Source organism: Lissotriton vulgaris, unplaced genomic scaffold, assembly GCF_964263255.1.
Source record: "Lissotriton vulgaris unplaced genomic scaffold, aLisVul1.2 SCAFFOLD_5033, whole genome shotgun sequence".
Classification (NCBI taxonomy): Eukaryota; Metazoa; Chordata; class Amphibia; order Caudata; family Salamandridae; genus Lissotriton; species Lissotriton vulgaris.
In genome coordinates, this window is record NW_028250781.1 from 69708 (window position 1) to 94088 (window position 24381).

The 24381-nt window shown below is 41.7% G+C and overlaps 1 long non-coding RNA gene across 1 annotated transcript in view; it reads left to right on the top strand.

Annotated features, from left to right (window-relative positions):
• The first annotated feature begins 12875 nt into the window (after positions 1-12875).
• The window catches only part of LOC147663119 (uncharacterized), a 31797-nt gene continuing 20291 nt past the window's right edge, over positions 12876-24381 (top strand). The window contains exon 1 of the long non-coding RNA XR_015305429.1: positions 12876-13297. This is a non-coding gene — a long non-coding RNA (uncharacterized LOC147663119). The remainder of the gene's footprint in view (positions 13298-24381) is intronic.

Below are 24381 nucleotides of genomic sequence, written 5' to 3' on the forward strand. Positions count from 1 at the left end.
TTTACCATTGTTTCAGCTTGCCAAGACCAGACCCTTTGAATTTGTCAATGCTTATTTTTAAATTGTGTGTGTTAAAAAGAACCATGTTATATATATATATATATATATATATATATATATATATATATATATATATATATATATATATATATTTATTAGTGCGGTGTTTTCCTTTAATTAAAGGAACCTTGTTGTTTCATATATATATATATATATATATATATATATATGCACAGAATGAGGCTCTCTCCAGTGATTATCGCATAAATGCATAATCATGTTAAAATCACAATGATATTACAATTTATTCTAAAGATAAAAAAATAAATAAATATGTTTTAAGTTTATAAAAATATAATATTCATTTTTATAAAAAAACACGTAACAGAGACAATGTGCAAGTATTACAACCAGCAAGTTTGTGCAAAGTATGCAGAAATAGTGCAAAGAATAATGCAATAAAGTGCCATCGTCAAAAAGTGCAATATTGTTTGATTCGTCAAATGACTAGAATATGTAAACAAAAACACTTTGCGCACAAAGAATCGTTTGTGCATTATCATTGGTTAAGACCGAATGTATATTCATGGTTGAGCACTGTCTCTATTTTATTAGATAAGAAACTTATCTGATATCAGCATAAATGCTTTATATATCCATCATGATTTTGTATTCTGTTCATCTTTGGTCACTGAAATAAAACGTATAATACGAAAGAGCCTTGCCACTGCTTATCATCATGCCCCCTCTGTCTGTGTCAATATTAAGGTGCTATAGAGAACCCAAAATGATGTGTGCCCCCGAAGGGAAAAGTATGGAAGAAATCCAAAGTGGTGTTCTTCCAATATGGGTGGTGAGTGAGAGAAAAACTCTCACTCAATGCCACACATATGTGCCAAAATTAAAGAGATAAAATTGAACATATATTTCATAAAGAGACTTCAAGAGGGAAAAAGGGGGGCGGAAAATGGCGGGAAAGCTTTAAACTAAATATCATATGGTCAACAAATGGTTTTTACAGGAATACATGAAGGTCTTCAGTTGTATTGAGACCGTTAGGGAAACGACTGTCCAGTTCAAGGATAAACTGGGATTCCAATCTCCTGAGCATGAGATCCCTGTCCCCTCCTCTAATAGGTTTGGGTATGGAGGCTATGACAAAATATGTCAGGCATTCAAGGTTGTTGTGGTGAAAAGCTTTAAAATGACGAGCCACGGGGTATGAGCTGTCGTTGTTAACGATGGCTCGCAGATGTTGCAAAATTCTGACATGCACCTGTTGGCGTGTGCTGCCCACATATCTTAAGCCACAGGTGCATGTCAGAACATAGACCGCAAACTCAGTTTTGCAGTTGTGTTTGCCCTTAATTTCTACTGGCTCAGGTCTGAAGGGTGTAGAATACTTGGTGGTGTTCACCCCGAATTTGCAGGCTCTACAGCTAGAACACCGGATGAAGCCAGGCTTAACCATCCAATTGTCTCTTTTGATAACTTCAGGAAAATCTCTGCTCAGTTGGGTTCTCAAACTTAGGCCTTTCCTGTATGTAATGTTGGGTCCTGCCGCTATTCTTGGTGCCAACACCAAGTCAGTTTTCAAAGCTGGCCACCTTTGTTTAATTATAGACCGAATTTTGCGTTCCTGTCTATTAAAGGTCAAAATTAGTCTAGGTGCACTGGTATCTGAATCTGATGTTTGTTCCGTAATGGATTCTGAATTTAGTAACAAAGAGTCCCTAGGTCTATTCTTAGCTTTTTCAATAGACTGCTTCAAAACAGATTCCTTATATCCCCTCCCTCGAAATCTATTCAGGGCTTCTGCGGCACAAAGTTCATAATCTTCATCAGTGCTGCAGATTCGTTTGAGCCTCAATAGCTCACCGAAGGGGATATTGTCAATGGTGTGACGGGGGTGGGAGCTGCTGGCATGGAGTGTACTGTTGCCAGCAGTACTCTTGCGATGTAATTTAGTGCATAATTTACCATTTTTCACAAATATTTTAACATCAAGAAAATCCGCCTCTACTTGATTGATGTGAGATGTAAAATGTAGGTTTTCATCATTGACATTTAGTGATTTAATAAAGTTTTCTGCACTCGTCTGATCCCCCCTCCACACCAAAAAGACATCATCAATGAATCGCATCCAGTGCAGTACATTGTTCGCCATAATATCACTGTAAGTGATGTTGAGTACCTGCTCCTCCCACCAGCCCACGTGTAAACACGCGTAGCTGGGGGAGAAGCAGGCACCCATCGCCACCCCTCTTTGTTGCAGGTACAATTCCTTGCCAAACATAAAATAATTGTGATGCAAGCACCAATTTGTTAATTCTATTAGCATCTTATTATGTTTGTAGCAACTGATAGGTCTAGTTCCTAAAAAATGTTCAAGTGCTCTAAGCCCAGTTTGATGATTAATACTGGTATAGAGTGATTCTATATCTAGGGTGATTAATAATAGATCATCACTCCAGGGAACATTTTTGATCTTGTTAAGGAAGTGGCCAGTGTCTTTAATATAGGTTGGCAATGCTTGCACCAAACTTTGAAGGAAGTAATCAATGTATTCCCCAATATGCTCAGCCACACTGGAGATAGCAGAAATGATGGGCCTGCCAGGGGTGGGACTCACCATCTTATGCACCTTCGGTAATAGGTATAGTTTAGGTAGTACTGGATTTTCAACATTTAAGAAGTCAAATTCTTGTTTGGACAACATGTTTTCTCTTTTCCATTTAAACAAAAGTTTTTTAAGGGCCTCTTTTGATTCGTTGTACGATCTCATAGTAGTTCTCATGTAGCAGGTCCCATTGATTAATTGCAACATTGCTTCATCCAAATAGTCTTTTTGTGGCCAAATCACAACGTTGCCGCCTTTGTCTGCCATGGTGACTATAATGCTTTGGTCCTTGCTTAACTTATTGACCAAAGTTGTGTAAGCCTGTTCTCTACTACTTCTATATCTCTTTCTATGTTTCACTTTATGGTAAAGTTGTTTCAAATCTTCAATGACCATGTCGTGAAATGTATCTATTGAATCACGGGGCATAATTGGGATGAAACTTGATTTCGGTTTGAATGGACTTAAATTCATTCCTACCTGGGATATTTGTGCTGTACGCAGTTCATCCTGTGTTGACACATCCTCGGCAACTGGCGCATCATTCATTGCCAATTGGTGCATTGTCAAATAAGCTCTGGTGTCTCCAGCCGGGACATCAAGCGAGCTCGAAGTTGATGTAATTTCAGGTTGCTTTGGAGGATTGTTTTTGTTGCCCTCTTTGATGTTAAAGAACTTCATGAGACCAAGGAGTCTGTGGGGTTTCTCCTGCTCAGCTACTCAATGCAGCTGGGCTGGAGAAAACCTAAGTGGGCATGTGTGTTTTGGTTGGCCTGAGACGGCCGGCCAAAACGCATATGCGCACTTAGGGAGTGGAGGGCACATTGCACTCTTCCTCCCCCCCTACCATACATCGGCCTACATCGGTGTAGCTGAAGTCGGACACAGGACAATAAGTAAGCCCCAAACTTAGAAGCTGTTTTTCTGCTTCTGTAAGTACAACGGTGGATAAATTGATAATTGCGTTGTCCGTTACTTCCTTTTTCGCCAGTATTGCCTCTTTGGTTTTTTTGGTGATTTTTTGCTTTTTGCGGCGTTCTCTTCGGCATTGGTTTGCCCTTGCTCGTTTTGCTTGCTTTGCGGCTGCTGTTTCTGATTTCTGGGTCTCAATGTTTGCAGCCGATCCGAGCGTAAAAAATCCACCTCTTCCCCAAGATTTAAAATCGCTGTTTGTGTATCCAATGATTTTTCGCCTCTGCTTTCCCACGATGAGTTACTTGTAAGGGATTCATTGTCGCTACTCTCGGAAGCCACACCAATGCCTGCTGAGGTGGAGGCAGCCACTGGGGTCTCCGTGGAGGAAGCAGGTTTCTTTGAAGCCTGTTGTGCCAATCTTGTCTTCTTAGCATTTTCATATTTCTTGGCAAATGTAAAAATTCGCCCTTGGGCGTAGTCCTCCTTGTCACGGGCGAATTTATATATTTTGCGATTTTTGATTTTTTCCTCTTGTTGTTTCAGCCGGTCGTCAATCTCTTTCCGTAGCTTCCCAAATAATTTGTTTGGCTCAAATGTGCAGAGCAGTTCGTTTATACTCTCTATTTCCTTCATTATGACTTCTCTGTCAATCACAGCGTATTTCACAAGTACTTGTATTAACTTACTGGAGGACTCGAGATTGGTTTGTCACCATTCCCTCAGCATGTCCGGATTGGGATTTTCATAGCTCGGAGCTAAGAGGATACGAAGACCACGGGGCACCCGCCCCTCCTCCAGATACTTGGTGAGGGATTTGTGTTCCCACCATTAGGTGAGTTCTTGCCGCATACATTTTTCAAGGCGTTTCATGGCAGCTCTGATTTTGTCTTCGTCCGTGTTTTCAGCATTATCGGACGCGGCTTTGTTGACTCCCTGTTTGTTGATAACCTTCGGGAGATTAGAGTAAAGCACATCCGCCGCCGCCTCCCTGTCTCTCAAGGTCTCTGCTGACATGTTAGCGGTGACTTGATATAGCGCGATCAGGTTGATGCAGTTAAGTTGCGAACACAGTCAGTTACCGCTCTCTTACTGCCAAGGCCAAAGAACTCCTCCCCACCGCTTGCTCGCTCACTGTCACTCACCGCCGAAGTCGATTATGCGTTGAACGACAACCATGCAGGTCCGTTACCGCAGAAACTTGGCGGAGTGAAATCCAGAGCCAGGACGGGGGCTGCTGCTTGATTATTTCCTTAGAAGAAAGTAATGCACGTTTGGTTGAACAGCTGCAGCCAATCTTGCGGGGAGTGGAGTGGCTTCGGAAGCAACCACCTTCCGAAGTAAAATGCACAGAATGAGGCTCTCTCCAGTGATTATCGCAGCCGCCGCCGCAGCAATGTCGAAAAGAAGCCACGCCACTCCAACGTTCGTCATGGGCCAAAAAAAACAATTTATTTGCGCTTAAGCCACCAGATCCTACGCGTTTCGGGCATCCGCCCTTGTTCACAGATCGTTAGTCAGTACAATCTCAATGGTTTAAGTACAAAGAGTTTTCCCAGGCATTTTTTTCTCACAACCACGTGGTAGTAAACATTAAAGACACACTACATATCTTAGGCTTAAGCAGTCTTTTTTCTCTATCATAATCATATATATATATATCTGCAATACCTCGCAGCAGCAGCACTCCACCCATCAAGTGGAAATACGAGGCATGGACCAACTTGTTGCAGCATTCAATTATTTATTGTTCCCAAACAGCTTTGCCACGGATGTGAGTTAATCTGAAACGCGTAAGGCACTGGAATTTACCGGTGAAGCCGCAGACTGCGCTGCTGCCTCTTGAGTTTGATGGAGAGTGCGTCCTAAAGCTTGGGCATTGTGAAACTTGGATATATATATATATATATATATATATATATATATATATATATATATATATATATATATATATATATATATATATATATATATATATATATATATATTACCTACTGGCGGTCGCCAGTAGGTAGTTATAGTTAGGATTTTTTTCAATGTTAAATCTCAAAATTCTATTTGGAATAACTTTGGCTTCAGTTGACAAATCTGCCTGAAAATTTCCAAAAAATGGCCTCGCGGCGCGCTGGTCCTTCCCTGAAAGTTTGGGGGGGATTCGTCAAGCGGGGGCCGAGATAAAAGGGGGGTCCCAAAACGCGTTTTCTCCATGTTAATTTCTATAGGGCGGTCGATTTCACTTTTAGCCCGAACGGCTGAATGGATTTCCACCAAATTTGGCAAAATTGTAGGGACTGGTAGCCCGATGTGCCTTTGCTATGTCTCGAGATATGTGCTCCAGTAGATTTTGAGTAATTTAGGTTCAAAAAAATATATATATCTATGGCAGCGCCCCGGTACGCGCCCCGGGGAGCGCTCCGGGCGCGCCACGTGAGGTGCGCACGGAAAGCTGATTGGTTCTTGGGTGTCTGTAAACATTCGAAACAGTCCGGAGCGGCCGCCATCTTGTGTCTCGGTAAAATCGAGACACAAGAGGTGGCTAAAACAAAGGGGGAAATGACCATAAGGCGTCAGGGATAGACCCCCTCTGACCCCCTAGGTTTGATGTGGGGGCAATAAAAGGGCCCAGCGGGGCATTTAAAATATTTTTTTTTTCGTTTTGCGCGGGGGGAGCGCTCGGTGCGCTCCCCGGTGCGCGTACCGGGGAGCGTACTATGAGAAAAAAAGAATGACAGAGTTTTTAAAAAAGGAAGCCTTTTTTTTAGAAATTGGAGGTAGTTCTAAAAAGAACTTTTTTTTTTTTTGTTGTTTTATATTTTTTTGTGTTTTTTGAACATTTTGTACTTTTTTTGGCTTTTCAAAACAGTTTTATATTTTTTTAGGGGGAGAAACAAAAAAAGGGAATTGAAACTGGCTCAACTGGAGCAAAAAAAACAAAAAACCCAAAAAATTAGTTCTTTTTGGGGCACTTGTGATTGTCACCTGCAAGGACGATGAGCTTTATGCTCTTTTCACCATAGGCGATAAGCTTGCCACATGCAGTACAAGTGATTTTAAAATCAGCAAATCTTGGCTGAATACAAGGCATCATCTCTGATGTTTCTGGTCCCGATGAAGTGGGTTCGTTTCTTTGGGAGGTGGTCCTTGAAGACTGGGGGAGGTTACTGGCCAGTTCCCTGAGCTCTGCACGAGAATAGTTGTTAGGGTGCTTACGGGTCATATGTCGAATCATGGTATAGTTACCAAAGGAATATTTTTTGTTTGGGTTGCCCCTTGAGAGTTCTTCATTGCAGATTAGGCAAGTTACCTTGGCCGCATTCACTTTTTTCTTGCCCTCTGGGAGTGAAAAAAACTCCCATACAATGTGTGGCTTGGGCTTGTATGGGGTATTTTCTTCAGGCAGCCATCTTCTCCTCCCCTCCTCCTCTTCCTCTTCCTCCTCCTCCTCTTCTTGACCACCAATATAATCTTGAGCTGGTCCTCTTGGTGGTGATGGTGGTGGTGGTGGGGCAGATGCACCAGCTGCTGCTGCTACTGAAGCCATTATAAAGATCAAAAAGGTACAGAGAGGTACAAACAGGTCTTCCTCAGTCAAAGGACAAAGTCAGAATAAGGAAAAAGGTGGGGTCTTTCATCATTTGGAAAAAAAACTGTCCTGAACCAATGAGAAGTGTTATTTTCAGGTCACAAGACCAGAGGCTTCATCATTATGAGACCAAAACTGTTATGAACCAATGAAAAGTGTTATTTTCAGGTCACATGACCCGACGCGCTTACGCTACGCGCCCCGGGGCGCGCCCGGGGGCACGCTCCGGGTCGCGTAGCGTAAGCGCGTCAGATGTTTACGTTGCGCGATCGTATTCGCTCGAGTACTTCCGGGTGCGCTTACGCCATACGTATCACGCGGACGCGGCTACGCGATACGTCACGATCATGTTTTCGTTCGCGATATTGGCGCTCACGGGACGCTCCCCGGAGCGCGCCCTGGGGTGCTTTATAGAAGTACGCTTTCCCGAGCGCTCCCCGGGGCGCGCACCGGGAGCGCTCCAAAAAAAAAAAAAAAAAAAGGGGATAATTGTAGGGACAGGTAGCCTTATTCTGAAGTGGTTTTTACGAAAATTAACTTTTGAAAAATATGTATTGTGCTACATTGGGCTTTATATATGTTAGAGCCAAAATGTAGCCCAAATGTAGCCCAATGTAGCCCAAAGATGGCCACCAGAGACAAAAAAATACAAATGTAGCCCAAATATCAGCCAGATGTAGCGCAACTATAGCCCAATGACAGAATGTATCAGAGTGTTCTAAAGACCAACTAGAGCGCTAACAGTCTTATTTATAAAGTGAGACTTATAGTTAGTAATTAGCATTTAAAAAACCTTTGAAATTCACTAAAAAAACCATAGGTTTCAGACCAGTTATAGTTAGGAATTAGCATTTAAAAAACAGTGAAATTCACTGAAAAAACCATAGGTTTCACACCAGTTATAGTTAGGAAATAGCATTTAAAAAACCTATTAAATTCACTAAAAAAACCATAGGTTTCACATCAGTTATAGTTAGCTGGAAATTTTACTGACATAAAACCAATGAAATTCCACGTTATAGTTAGTTGGACTCACTATAACTTGCGCGCCTGCAATGCACTGCTGATTACGTCACATATTACATCACTCATGACATGGTCAGTGACATCACTCATGACATCACTGATAACACCATCCTTGTGACAGACTGACAGACCTCCTTTCAGTGTAATGTAACCCTTGAAACACAAATTCAACAATAGAAACTAACATTTTCAAAAAAATGGAGATACCCATACCAGTTACAATAACCAATTCAGTAATTCCATTATCTATATACACATCCACTCATACACCAACAGTTCTATATAGTCACTCATACATATTCTCACTCATCATATATAGTGATACAAATATACATCCTGTTACACACCGACAGTCTTACAAAAGTTACTCACACACATACTCACACATGCAAATAAACTATTGAACATCCATTTATTTGCATATACAGCTATACATACATTAGCACATTACTTCTAAGGAAACTTACACATACTTACTCTCTTAAACAATCACTTATAGAAACACATACTTATTTAAACAGGAACTCTTTCAATCTCTCACTCTCACATATACTTACTTATATACATCAATGCTCATATATACAAGATCAAAACATATGTAGTTACTCATAAAGACACTAGTGAGACAGGCATTCACTCACTAACACACATATATACACACTCATCCACCCATACAGTCCTGCACATATGCTGTCTTCAAAACACATACAAACAGTGAGTCAGTCACCAACCCATGCAGCCACTTATACACAAAGTGAAACACTGATACATATATTTAAATATTTAAAAATTACTCGTTAATATATGTATTCACTAAGATACACTTAATAAGGCAGTTAACCAATCAATTCTTTAAAAAAAACATCCATTTACACACTTATTTAACCATTTATTCTTCCATCGTCCTTTACAAATACATATATAAAACATATTTATTTTTCATAAAGACACACATTCACTGGATGGTGTCATCAGTGATGTCATGAGTGATGTCACTGACCATGTCATGAGTGATGTAATATGTGACGTAATCAGCAGTGCATTGCAGGCGCGCAAGTTATAGTGAGTCCAACTAACTATAACATGGAATTTCATTGGTTTTATGTCAGTAAAATTTCCAGATAACTATAACTGATGTGAAACCTATGGTTTTTTTAGTGAATTTAATAGGTTTTTTAAATGCTAATTCCTAACTATAACTGGTGTGAAACCTATGGTTTTTTCAGTGAATATATATATATATGTATCGATAGATATGTATATATATATATCGATAGATATATATATCGATAGATACATGTAAAGCTTTCGTATTGCCTTGTTAGTGTGTAGATATATATTGAGGCGCAAACTTGAACTATCGACTCAGGCAAAGGCTGCACTTTTCAAATTATGTCTTCTTTACAAAACATATCATCGCATAAGAACAAACAAATCTTTCAAAATCATATGTTCTACCAAAGTCAGGTCCATGTGCAATAGTACTTCCCATTGAGAACTCCTAAAGCCAAACTCATTTACAAAGAATGTTCTGAATGTGTACAAGTTAAACACTGTGCTCCAGCAAATTACCCAGGCACAAATTTCGAGTTGATATGTAGTCCCACCCGTGAGGCTTCCTCTTTCCCAAAATGCTGTGTCTGCAGTGCACATAGCATTGCAGTGCTTTCCCTTGCATCATGTCACACCTGGCATAGGGTAAGGCCCAATATCACATATGAGAAACTTTGAGCACATTTATGGATGCTGTGTACACCATGTTGACTCAGACCACAAACATTGGGGCAAATAATTTAATTTTACACCATCATTGCATTATATTTCTTTTATTTATTTATTTATTTATTTATTTATTTATTTGCTGGTTTTTATAGCGCTTGAATCAACTCCAGATGGAGTATCTCTGCGCTTATGGTGCCGGCTAAACAGAAGATGTGAATTGGAGCAGATGCTAGATCTCATTTTTAAATAAGACAGTTTTCAGTTGCCTTCTGAATTTTAAGAGAGTTTTAGCAGTAAGGGTTGATAGATTGTCTACTATGTGAAGCGCCTGATTCCTGAGGGTCATTCATGCTCTCTATAAAACTCTCAAATAAATAAATGGATAAATAAAAGCATAAAATTAAAAATAATCTCAGTCACATTTCCATTTAATTAAAAAAAACGATAGGGAAGACGTTTGCTAGGTGAATCCACATGAGGGCAGGTCAGTGTTTAATTGGAGCCTATGGTTGCAGTTAGGCCCACTTGCACTCATTTTTGTGGTCTCTGCCTTATTCCCCCACGTCCCTGTGGGGAGGAGAGAGAGATTCTCTATACATGTAGGGGAATTGCAGAATACAGCGTCCTTACCTGATTTATTTCAAACTAAGGTATCTTACCAATGTTAAGACTCCATTTCAACCTGTTTCTACATAGAAAAGAACAACCTAAAAGGGTTGTTTAAGAACCCTCACAAATCTTAGTGGTGTCATGTTTCCTCATTGGGTCTCACCCTGGTCCTTATAAACATGGGTGGGCTCAACCATATTCCAGGGAACTCTTTAAATATTGTTCCTCAAGGGGTTTAAAAGTTAAAAAATGTCTAAAGGACACCCCAGTGTTCCTCTATTATTGAGTGCCTTTCGTATAGATACAAAAATCAGATACATATATATGGGTGTTCTTTAGGAGGGGTTACTACCCTTCTATCCTAACTTCTCATCGACATGTTTCACCCCTCTGAATGGCCAATCAAAAGGTCCTGGGCTTCCCCCTAAGGATGCCTGGCCTTCACCCTGGCGGTGCCCCAGGAGGGGATGCCTCACAGGGAAAGCCAGGACGGGTTCCACAGCGGTATTCATACAAGCGCCTTGAGACCCTTGTGGGTGAGTAGTGCGCTATACAAGTATCAATTTACATTTACATTTACACCAGGACTAACCCTATATTGATGCCCTGAATTAATTAAGGTTGTTTTTTTTGTCATTTCTATCATGACCAAGTCTCCTGTTCTCACACTCACATCATATTCCCTATTTAGTCCACCAATTCACTCATGCTGATCCCAAGGAAATCGGACGGAATGATGGTAGGATACCTTAGTTTGAAACACATTTTTGGGGACTGGCACTTAATTATACAGCCTTCATATTTGGCACCCAAACATTCAATAACACTGTCTGTGGGTTTTAGAATAAAACTTTGGTCCTCAGCTCTTATACGACTACAATTTAAGTAGGGGTGCAGGCAATGGAGGAGGGCCTGGCAGAAGACACAGAAAAGACCCTCCTATCTAGGAAGCGAGGGGAGAAAAGAATATTTGGTGAGGAACATATTGAAAAGGGCAGGGAAGTTAGCAGGATATTTGGGAAGAAGTCTGACAGTAGGAAACGTTACAAGAAGTGGAATATCTGAATGGGTAAACATAAGGAAAAGAAAGTAAAGCATGCCAGAGAGGAATACAGAGAGGAGGAAAGTTGTAATGAAAAATCACACCAGGATAGGAGATGAAAGGGGTGGTGAAATAAAGGGAGGGAATGGGTGAAGTAAGAGTGCTAATAGGAGAAGAAAGGGACATGAGAAAAAAGAGACAAGTAGAGGATATTAAAAATGATATGAGGAAAAGGGCCTGCGAGACACATAATATTGGCATAGAAATGTCTACTTAAATTGTCATATTACAGAACTAAGGCAGTACTGAACCCTAATTTGGTCCTTCAGTGTCACATATTCAGGTGATCATGAATATAGTCCCCTCATTTGACCGAATATGGAAAATGCAAAAATTGTGATTTGGAGTCATTAGACCGGTCGGTGTTTTCCTCTCAACACCTTGAGGCAGGAGAAAGTTAGTATTAACGTTCTATGAAGGTTGACCACTGCTTACTATGCACAATACGGTCACATGCATTTATTCCATCCACTATATGTAGTATTAATATTATATACTGGTGTGATTTATTTATCTAAGGTCCTTATAATGCATTAAACCTGTTGACTCCTGGCTATGCACACACACAAGCCCAAACAAACAACAAACAATAGTAATCATATCTATCATATACATTATCCTGAATCTTTCATTCTTCTGAAAAAATAGGTGTTACCAGCAGTTTGTGTCTTAAGTAGTGTAATTACTGCCTATTGTTTCCCGTCCTGTCAGAAAAAATTTAAGTTATCCACTCATGCATCCATTCCGAAATTCTAAGAATTGCTGAGAAGTTGCTAGCCGAATCAGGAATCTGAGATGGGTGGCAAATCTACATATGCAATACCACCCTATGGGTTTCCTAAAAAAACGCCAAGAATATGGGAATTACATGTGAAGAACACACTGATTTCTCAAGTAATTCCCCAACACTTGTGGGACAGCCTGGAATAATGTGGTAAATCACCACAACTCACAATATCAGTAGTTCCAGAGCAAAATATTACCACATCAGAAGCCAGGTGGTATTTAGAATTAGAGTCTCAACGACAGGTGGAACACATCTAACTCGGTGATGTCACATTTGTTTTCAAAGCCCTAAAACAATTATGCTGTATATCACCTGATACACCAAAAACCATTGAAATATGCATCTCACATATACGCATGTCATTGTCCACAGCACTTTGAAATTAACTTGTCTGTGGTGTTTATTTTAGTTGACATTACTTTGGAAGGTATACTTTAATACTGAAATAAATACTACATCTGCTGTTGTATTACACTGTACTAAATTGATTTTCTTATTTAATATTTTTCAGATAAATGCAGAAAATCACTGGAGCTGCTCATAGGACATCACGCTGGAACAGTGACGTTTTATTTATATTTTACCACTAATTCATATCCCTAGTTGAGTAATTTACAGCCGCGAAGCTGCTGTCCACGTGGACTGGTGCTGAAATCTCTCGTCTGGCTCCCAGGCACCCTCACTCCAAACCCCGAGACATGGCGACCAATGGCACAAAAGCTGCGGATGGACAAATATCCACTGAGCTCAGTGAAGCCTCAATAACGAATGACAAACCCAAGACACTGGTAGTGAAAGTGCAGAAGAAAAGAGTAGAAGATCCAGATAGAGACAATTGGAAAGGACGATTTGACTTCCTCATGTCATGTGTTGGATACGCCATTGGTTTAGGGAATGTGTGGCGATTTCCATATTTGTGCGGCAAAAATGGAGGAGGTAGGTGATCATTTACTTGTAGATAATCTTTCCATGCAATTATCTATTAACTGTTCACACCACCTGTGCCTATTGTATTCTATAAGTGGCACCACACGGAAAAAATAATAACTGGGTTTTATTAAATTAGTTTTACTTATGCGGATTTAGGGGTTTTCATTAGTTTCCTCAAAATAACCGTTTCGTCCTATTAAAAACGGGTGTTTTATTAAATATAAATATTAACATAAAATCCCAAAACAAAATAATTGCATCTAAAAGATTAATTTCATGATGAAGTAATGTACACCTATTATAGCAGCAGATTGCTTTTGAAATGAATCAAAAGTAATGCAGTTCCATGTTTTTCAATTTAGTGACGCGCAGTTAATTTCACTCCTCCATCACTGGCTCCAAGATCTTGAAAGCCCCCTCTGTCTTTCAAACATGAAGAAACACTTATTAGCTTAGCATTTTTGGTTTTCGTGGAGCTGTTACAGCACCCACAAGAGGGTTAGCATTGTTGTTGTTTGTCCAGCTGTTTCAGCATCCACTGGACAGCTAGCAGTCATGGTGTTGCTACTTCTGCATCATCACCCACAGGAGGGTTAGTATGGTGGGTGTTCAGGCAGCTGTTTCAGGACCCACAGGAAGGTTAGCATTGTTGATGTTGCTGGAGTTGTTTCAGCACCTAGAGGCGGTTTACAATTGTTGGGGTTTGGGCAACTGTCTTAGCACCCACAGACAGGTGGGTTAGCATTGTTGGTGTTCAGGCAGCTGTTCACACCCACCGAAAGGTTAGCATTGCTGGTGTTCAGGCAGCTTTCTCAGCACCCACAGGAATTGTTGGTGTTTGGGCAGCTGGTTCCACACCCACAGGAGGGTTAGAATGGTTGGTGTTTAGGCAGCTGTCTTAGCACTCACAGGCGAGTTAGCATTGTTGGTGTTCAAGCAGCTGTTTGGGCACCCACATAAGGGTTTGCATTAATAGTGTTTGGTCAGGTGTTTTAGTGCTCACACGAGGGTTTATATTGTTAGCTTTGCTGCATCTCTTTCAGTACTCAAGGGAGGAGCATTGGTGATGTTTGGGGTTCAAGTTTTGCACCCACTGTACCGTTAGCATTTCTGGTGTTCTGGCAGCAGTCTCAACATCCACATGAGGGTTAGCAGTGTTGGTTTTGCTGCAGCTGTTTCAGCACCCACAGAGGATGGCCCTAGACTGAGGAATGATGTTTCTTAAATGCGTCAGAGCCTCATTTAGTCACTCCTTGATAAAGTAATTTAATCGGCAGGAAAATTTGAACATTCGGTGTTTATCTGAAAAGTTCACATTATTTCCAGCAGGGTATTGGAGAAATGATACTCTCAGATCTTTCAATTGTGAATTGTGGAATTTATTATCTAGAAGGATCAGGATAAAGGAAAGAATGCATCATGCCTTTTAAAGGACAGAAAACTGATACGCACGAGAAATGAGTCTTAATGAAGGCATGCCTTTGATTTGAAGGCTATATATTCACACAATATGCAGTACACTGATCATGAACAATTCATGCATTACATGCATTACACACATGCATGGCTAGAAACATAACCATATATCATTCCATTTTATTGTTATGTATGCATATGTTTTGCAACTTGTACTATAAGCCTTAGTCTCTGAACCTAGTAGATGAATTGGAAAAAAACGGTAAAGGATATTTGATATTTATTAATTTGTTATTTAAGAATTTATATAGCACCCGAATCACCCAGTCGGGGGTATCTCCGCGCTTGGGCAGTGAGCTTCAGCCAGACAAGCACACCTCAGAAAAGATTGGTCTTTAGCAGCTTACTGAAATGTAGGGGGTCCTGGCTTTCGCGTAAGTGGAGGGGAAGTTTGTTCCAAAGAGTAGGGGCGAGGTAAGTAAATGCCCTGCCACCCATGCGTGCTTTTTCAATTCTCGGGGTGCAGAGAAGTAGTTTAGCTCCTGACTGAAGGGGCTTAGAGGGCGTGTACCCTGGTAGTTTGTCAGATAGGTAGGAGGGACCCGGGTCATTGAGAGCTTTGAAAACAGTCCAACAAATCTTGTATTTCACTTGTTTTCTCACAGGGAGCCAGTGGAGTTTATTTAGAAGCCACATAGAGGCCGTTCTGGGAGGGGCATTCTCTACTAGGCAGGCTGCAGTATTCTGGACTACTTGCAATTTGTCCAAAGAAGCCTTGTTGGCCGAAGCCAATAATGCATTGGAGTAGTCCAGTCGGCTCAGCACTAGAGCTTGCATCAGTGCTCAAGTTAATCATTCAAACTGGACAATTACTTCCGAGTGTAAAAGTGATCATTGTTTAGGGTTTGCAGAATCGTAACCCACTACCATGAATGAGGCAGCGTTCTGCTTGTGAAGCCTACTATAAAGACCTGCAAATACAGGGTTGTAGGACTCCAAAGAAAACAGATTGGAATCCCTCATTTCACATTGACAAATTGCAGATATTTCTTTTATTGAAGTGAATTGCATTTTACTGGGCAGGAACTGCAATCAAAAGATAAGAAAATTAGTGGGCCCTTGCAGTCATTTCCTGGACAACTGAGTGATTCCCCACATGCCCACGAACCACATTCTCCGAGGGGAAGCTGTCCCTCAGGAACCGCTTTCACTGTGCAAATGGATTACAACCCCTTTCAGATGTCAGTATCCTATCAGTAATTTGTGACTAAAATTGAGTTTACTCAACACTGACACTTTACATATAAATGCTATGACGGGGAGGGTCTCCATTTAATTTCTCCTTTTATGAACCACTGGCAGTTAGTCGCAAAATTGACCATAGCAAGATTTCCGACTCACAATGTACCTTTCATACATTCTGACTATGTGTATTCCAGTTGCCACAACATCAATTTTGTTTATAAATCCGCTCTATATATTCAGTGAATGTCCATGGAAGAAGGTCAACAGAGTCCATAACCAACCTCACGTGGAAGCATCTGCCCAACATTATTGAAGATGCCAAGTCCAAAGAAGCCGAAGTAAAAATATATATCAGCATTATTATGGATCAGCCATTTTTCAGGATAAACTTGATAGGAAATTTGCGAGACCACTGAGTATCACCAAAAGCTCATTTTTTTTTGCATTTATTTGTAAGACCAGATTGCTCACCAGCAGGCCCTAATCCATCATGGGTGAAAGATGAAGCTTTCAACACATTCTTTATCCAAATAACTGTACTCATCCACAGCTCACCAAACAGTAGTTCCTTTATCATCTCTTGCCAAGGGACTGAAAGAGGAATTACGGAGGTCACTTTCCATGAATTCAAAATGTCAACCCACTCCTTCTTTATTTTAAAGATATTGATGCTGGGAGAAACACATCCTTCATAAGAAAGATGAGCTCGCCTCTAACAAATAAACCACTGTTTCTTGCTGCTAAAACGATGGCCTCAGCTTTTACACCCAGTGTAGCAAAGATTATTAACAGCTCAAGACCAACTGGCCTATTGCCAACAGACTAATAGAAATTGGCATTAACCTGACTACTAAAATAAATATCTCTCTTGATCCTGGTAGTTATTTCACTAATACTGGGATTTCTAAAATATTGGAGAAAACAGTGGCATCCAGCTTCAAGATTTCATAGACTGAAATCAGTTTTTAGATACTTATCAAAAATAATGTATCCCACATTATGGCGCCCAAATTGAGCCAATGACATGCTTGTCATCTGCTAGCAGTGACTAATGTGGGTAATGTTTCGCTGTTTGTCTTGCATATCATATTATGTTTATGATGATGATTATTATCTTTTCTTACGTGTGCATCCACAGAAGTATCTTGATTTGAGAAAAAACATAGCATTTCATCTTAACAGATTAGATTTACAAAATCATTAAAGACATTTGGTTAGCTGCTTAAACCTAGTGGGAGGCTGTCCTAAAGCTTGAGAACCAAAACTCACAAAGCCCTGCTTCTGGGTCTTCCACATTTAAACCAAAGGACTTCCAGGATCAAGGGGGTCACAGACCTTTGCATTCTGACTGTAAGGAGTCACTTCACGCGATAAAAAGGCTGGGTAAGTAGTATAAACAGCTCTAAATATCAAACAGAGAATTTTTAATTGGGTTTTATGTTCCACAGGCCATTAGAGAATATTGCACTGACTGAGACACATGGCCAAATTTCCATAACCCACAGTCCAGTCACACCACCAAGATCTTTAAATGAGGGAATTTGATGGTATAATGCTCTAGTTGACCACAAAATACTGCACTGCAGTAGTGCAGATGTGTCACATACCAGTCTGGTGTGTGACAGGGATATGAACAGCGTGATCCTTTTCAAATTTTTCAAATGAGTGAAACCTCTTGACCAGCACTTATGAATTGGCAGACAAAAGATGATTCCTGTTAAATTAAGACCCCACATTTTTAACTGTGAAAACTGGAATCAGGAGTAGCCAATATGGCTAGGCCACAAGTTTGATGCCCAGCCAGGTACCATCAACTTGTATCTCTGTTTGAGCTGAGATTTACTAAAAATATATTTTGAAGAAGAAGCCAAGCAATAGTAGTTCTCTTTCCATCACCAATCTGCACAGAAAGTGTCCCCACTGCATTTCCCATGCTCCATTTGCACAGAAATGTTTGGATTTTGCATCTGCACAGGAAGTGATATCACTTATTTCCTGCTCAGTTTGTCTTCAAAAGAAGAAGCCAAGCAAGAGTGCTTTATTTCCCATCATTGAGGTTCACAGGAATTTACACCACTGCATTTCCCATCAACAATCAGCACAGGCAGCAACATAACTTTCTTTCCCATCATCCATCCGCACAGGAAGTGACATCACTGCATTTACCATCCTCCATATGCTCAGGAAGTGGCGTCACTGGATTTCCCATCATCCATATGCACAGGAACTTACATCCCTTCCTGCCTTGTCCCTACTCAAACAAACTCTTCAGGGATTCGAATTGTCCAGGTGAATACATAAACTAGTGGACACCGGTAAGGGGATTGCCTGTTTGGGGCTTTTAGGGCAAGAAGGGCCTTGGACCAAAACTCCTTTTCCACTGAAACTTACATTGATAAATAACCCAGCACCCCATACTGCCAAAACCCACAATCACATCCTGACGTAGATGACTCAGACACTCACATAGCATTCGCACAAAACATAGACCCCAACTCGTCCACATCCCACTAACTACCACATATCCTCAAACTACAGAACAGATGTTCCAATTCATGCTCATTTATGCTCGCTCTGCAGTAATCCATGCACCAGCCATTGCAGACCTCAACACCTATTGCAAGCTTGATGGTCTCTTCATCATAGAACCATGGTGCATGCCAATATCATCAAACATCCTAGAAGTCCTTCTTCCCACAGGTTACAACATCCATCATGCTGACCGCACAGATAAGAAGGGAGGAGACTTCATTGTCATCCATAAGTTTTCCCGGTCCTGCATCCTAGGCAAGCAAGTAACATGCATCTCCATTGAGCTGCTGATGTGTCATTTCCCACTTTTCGCAACTCAGACAACCACCTTTCATCACATCTACAGGCCTCCCAGGCAGAACAATGACTTTTTTGATGAATTTTCAGATCTCCAAACCATCTGGTCCATCCAACTTGCCCATGACACTCTTTTGGGTAACTTCGACCACCCAGACAACACATGCTTAAAAATAAACAAAATACACACTTTCACCTTCATCAATAGGCTTAATCTGGTCCCTCATGTCACACAACTGTCACACTCCAAAGGCCACATCCTTGAACTTGTCTTCTGAACATAGCCAACAATCCAACACAAAGCACCCATACCCTCATACTGGACCAATCACTTTCCCAACTCCATCCCGAAACTCAGCATCCTACCAACAAACCAAGTCCAGCACAAAAGAAAAGACCAAAAGCTTTAGAAATGTTAAAGACTTCTTCATTACTAATCTGAAGCTTGAGCTCATCTATCACCCTACCAACTCCATGTCTTATGTCAACACCTTTCAAAACAACTTCAACAATTTGTTAGGAAAGCTATGTGAACATCCACACCTGAATTACAACATGCAAGTGCAAACCATCCTCTTCTGAACCTAGTTCTCTCAAGACCTTGCTAGCAATACCCAACCCATCCACAGACAGGACATAGTGGAAGAAAAACAGAATGCCCAAGAACCTCTTGATCCTGAAGTCCAAAAACACAACAGGCTAACAGCTCATCACATCAGTCAAAGCAAAGTACTATACCAACACAATCAATAACACCATCAACAGAAGCAGAACACTATTCAAGACAAACAAGCACTGCATCAACACTCAGCAGTTTTTCACTCCACGGAAAAGTGCAATGCTATCAACCTCTCCTTCAGTGAAATAATATAGAAAACCTGACAGCTCATTGACAACACCAAGCCTGCTTCATCTCTTATACCCACTCCTTTCTGTAGGATACTGCACTGGTCAGGCTTCAAAGTCTTATGCCTTCAATATCTCGCTGGCATATTCAACTCCCACAGACACACTTCTTATGAAGATGGTGTCTCAACATAGTAATTAATCAAAGCTCTTTTTGGGAGTTCTCTCTTACTCCGGCAAACCATTGTCAATGACTCTCTCACTCAGTTAGTGGCCCATGTAGGTACCGTTTTTAAATTGTCAGTGCGCGCTCGTAATTAAATGTGCACCTTATGATTTTCTTTTTCTGAATCAAAATGTAGATGCTGTGATTAGGCCCAACATACATTTGATGGAATCTGTTTTTATAAAGATAATGAGCTTAAGACATCACAGACTGGCTCTACTAAAAAGAAGGAGGACAAGGCTAAAAATTAAGCAAAAAAAGGAAAGAGAGGACTCGGTATGGATCAAACTGCGGGAGGCTGTCTTCAATGGCAATCCTAGACTATTCTGGTCCCTGATCGGGGAAGGTTGTGGTCTTAGATCCAGATCCTTACCTGTCCCGATTGAAGAACAAAAATGGGTAGAATACATCTTGAACTTGAATGCCGGAAATGGAAGGGTAGTTGTTCTCAATAGGAAAAAAGAGAACAATTCCAGCCTTGCTCCACCCTCCGAAAAAATGATTGAACTAGCCATCAAGGGTATTCGTTCGTCTGGAGCAATGGGCCCGGACGAGCTCCCCATTTCTGTATTAAAACAGAATAGTGACATCTGGAGTAAGATTCTCTTCCCGGTATTTAAATTTTGTTTTCTGCACACCCTAATCCCTCCCTCCTGAAAGGGTAGTATACTGGTCCCCCTGTATAAGAAGGGAGACAGAAATGTACCCCAAAATTATAGACAGATTGCCCTCCTCAATGCTGTCGGCAAAGTTTTTTCTAAATGTCTCTTGCAATTAATTAATGATTGGGTAGCCGAGAATAATATATTGCCTCTTGAGCAGACGGGATTCCGGAAAAAGAATGGCACCATGGATAACCTGACCGCCTTACAAGTTTTATCGGAGAAATACATCAAGCTCCGGGGAGGGAGAATATATGCAGCATTCATAGATTTCTCCACCGCCTTTGATAAGGTGGATCGCCCTTTGCTGTGGAGAAAGTTATCGGATCTAGGCATGCCCCCCGAGCTCTTAAACTTGGTTCGGGAGCTTCACTCCGATACATGGTGCAGAGTGCTCTTGGGAGGGAAAAGAGGTCTCTCTCAAGCTATCCCGTCTGCCAACGGGCTAAAACAAGGTTGCCTTTTGACCCCACTATTGTTTTCGTTATACCTATCGGACCTTCCGCAAATTCTATCGTCAAGTGCTGGTATTGCCCCAACTCTGGGGGGCAAACCAATAGTATGTCTGTTATATGCAGATGATATACTAATCTTGGATTTGACCCCCACTGGATTGAATAATCGGTTGCATGCGCTACACGGATTTGCAGAATCACACCATTTAAGGATAAATGTATCCAAGAGTAAAGTCATGTGCATTGTAGGAAGGAAAAAGCAAAAATTTGGGAACTTTTTCTGGAATATAGGGGGCCTTGGATTGGAAGTTGTCCAATCCTATACTTTTTTGGGGAAAATAGTTTCTAGCACACTAAGTGATAAAGCCCATATAGTGAACAATATTCGGAAGGCAATGTCTCATGAGAGGGGACTAAATACCCTCTATAGATATACTGGACAGAGGCATTTTGCCTACCTATTGGAGGTTTTTAGAGCTAAAGTCCCATCCACCTTACTATATGGCATAGAATTACTCGAAGTGGGGAGATGGGGTTTTCTGAATACCACAGAGGGAAAAATTCTACGGAAATTGTGTATGGTTAATACTGCGTGTAATATAGCAGCCTTTAGGTTGGAATTTGGTATACGAAGTGCTTGGGTCCAGAGTCTTGCTGGGGTAGTACGGTGGGTCTCCAGCTTGGCGAACGGTGAACCTGGTACCTTAAGATATCTGATCCAAAAAGAACTTCTTGGACCCCTAAAAGAGCATTCCACTATCGTAATGAATTTTAGATTAGCATTTAAACTTTTGAAATTAGATGAATTGACTCTTTTTTCTTTATCTACCTATCAGTTAAAACTGACTCTAAAATTGGCCTCATTGAACCTAAGTTTTGATTTAGATAAAGAGGCCCTTACTGCAAAAAGGGGTCCGTTACCAGCCATTAATCATTACCAAATTAGTATTTCTCAACCTTATGTTTCCTGGAATCTCCCCCATGGGGTGCGTCGTTTTTTGTTTCTCCTGAGGCAAGACCTACTCCCTTTAAATAATTTGTTATCAAAATGGTATGGCTCATCAGTGATGTGCAATTTTTGCAACAAATACAAACAAGATGTTAAACACGTGTTATTCGTTTGTCCGGCCTTAAAACAACATCGCCTTAAATGGTTGAGACCTATCTGTCTAAAACTAAATATCTTTTCCGCCTCTGCTTTTCTCGATGCTATCTGTAATCCGCCAAATGAGAGGTTTTGTTGTATAATTTTTTACTTTTTTAAAAGTTTCTTGGATATATATTAGATTTGTTTCTTGTAAATTGTTGATAATGCTTTAAATATCAATGTTGGATGATTTTATGTGGACCCCTGTTAAGAGTTCCAAAACATAAATAAAATAAAACTTGACAACTTGACAATAAAAATATGAAAATAAAACTTGACAACTTGAGCTTATAATATTAATTAATTTATGGGACTTTTTGTATATATTTGTTTTATGCTAAATCAATTGTAATGCATGAACTTGTTTTTATTTGGTTTTTGTTAATGGATTGCTATATTTCCCCTATTATTATGACTGATCTATTCTTTTATGGATAAAATGTCTCTGAATAAGAATTTGAAACTAAACAACTCTCTCACTCAAGGCATCTTCTCAGAGGTTCTCAAGACAGAACAGATCCTCCCACTTCTAAAGAAACAGTCACTTGACCCTGATTTTTATTTTTATTTTTAAATATATTTTTATTGCAGGAATCAGTTAAAAGTACAGAGTATACCAGCAATATAAACCCAATCAATCAAAACGGTACCAGACACATCCCCCCTCGCAAGTCAGAAGTGTACACAGCCATTCAGCCCACAACCCGGAGGTCGGGCGGCGAACACCAATGGGGATCCGCTGGAATGTCGAAGCCGGTCCGGATGATCCAAAGAACGTCATCTGCTTTTCTAAATCATCCTACAAACAGGACAAAAGGAAAACACCCCCCCAACAACTAGTAAGTCTAATGGAAACCCCCCCAACCCCACCATCAGTGTGTCGCAATGCGTGTAGGAAAGCCTACGGGAGACCTACGGGAAAGTGCAATGGATAGGTGATCTATAGTGGACTAACGGGACGTGGGCCTTGTCGCATCTTCACTCTCGGAATCGCTGGGAGCGCAATAATCTCTGAGGGCCTGCACTAACGTTTCCCATTCTAGCGCTGCCTCCTGCGCTTTCTCGCTATGCTGTCTCCTGGCCACTTGGTAACGCAGTGTACTCTCTCCTGCCGCCCACTTCAACAGTTCGCCGTGCCACCTAGCCTCCGTTGGACCAATCCTTGCCTTCCAATTCCTGGTCACCTCTCGTTTTGCGAGGAGCAGCCCCAGGTCAATAAATTTGCTTGTGATTTTATTCCTGGGGGTGTGAGGGAACCAGTGCAGGAGCCCCACCGCCGCGTCAACCGACAAGGACCTCCCCGTCACCCCAGTCAAGGTATCTCCCACTCCGAGCCAATAGGAGGACAGCGCCGGGCAGGACCATAGCATGTGAATGAAGTCCGCCCCGGGTGCTCGGCACCTGGGGCATTCCGCCGAATCCACGGCAAAGTACTGTTGAATCTTCGCCGGGGTCAGATAGGCCCTATGAAGCACGTAGAAGTGGACTAACTGGAAGCGGGCGTGGCGTGTGCCCTTCCAGGCCCGCCTCATAAGCTGTGACCAGGTCGCCTCCGGGATCACCTTCCCTATATCCGCCTCCCAGCGGGTTCGTAGAGTGGTGAGGGGGGTCAACTCCTTGGTAATCAACCTACCATAGAGACACGTGACCGCCTTAACCGTCCCTGCGGACATCATGACATACTGGCACACCGGGGACGTAGGTGGTTCTTCCAGTCCTGTCTTCCAGTGTGCTTGAATCGCTCGGACCAGAGCCGCGTGTAAAAGGAAGTCGCCACGAGGGACGTCAAAGCGGTCTATAAGCTCCTGGAAGGGCAACAGCGCCCCATCCTCATAGAGGTCCCCCACTAGCTGCAGCCCCGCCTCCTCCCAGTGCGCCAGGCATGACCAATCTCCCCCGTGGGGCAGGGCCGTCAACATACCCAGTGGTATCTCGGGTGCATATGGTAACCGTAATTGACCCCGGGCGTGGGCACGGTTCCAACATAACCGGATGGTCCTTTCTTCCAGCGTCAGGTCCTGCAATGCCATACGCTGCCGCAATGTGACGAAGGAGATAACGTGCCTAGCCATCCCGGTGCCCCTCCCGGCCTCCGGGCCCCGGAACTCCCTAGCGACCTCCTGGGTAAAGGTCTGCAGCTGCGCCGCCAGGTAGTACTTCTCAAAGTCCGGCACAGCAAGGCCACCCTCAGCTTTCGGCCTCATCAGGGTCTTGAGGGCCACTCTCCGGCGGCCCGAGCCCCAGAGGAAGCCCACCACCATAGA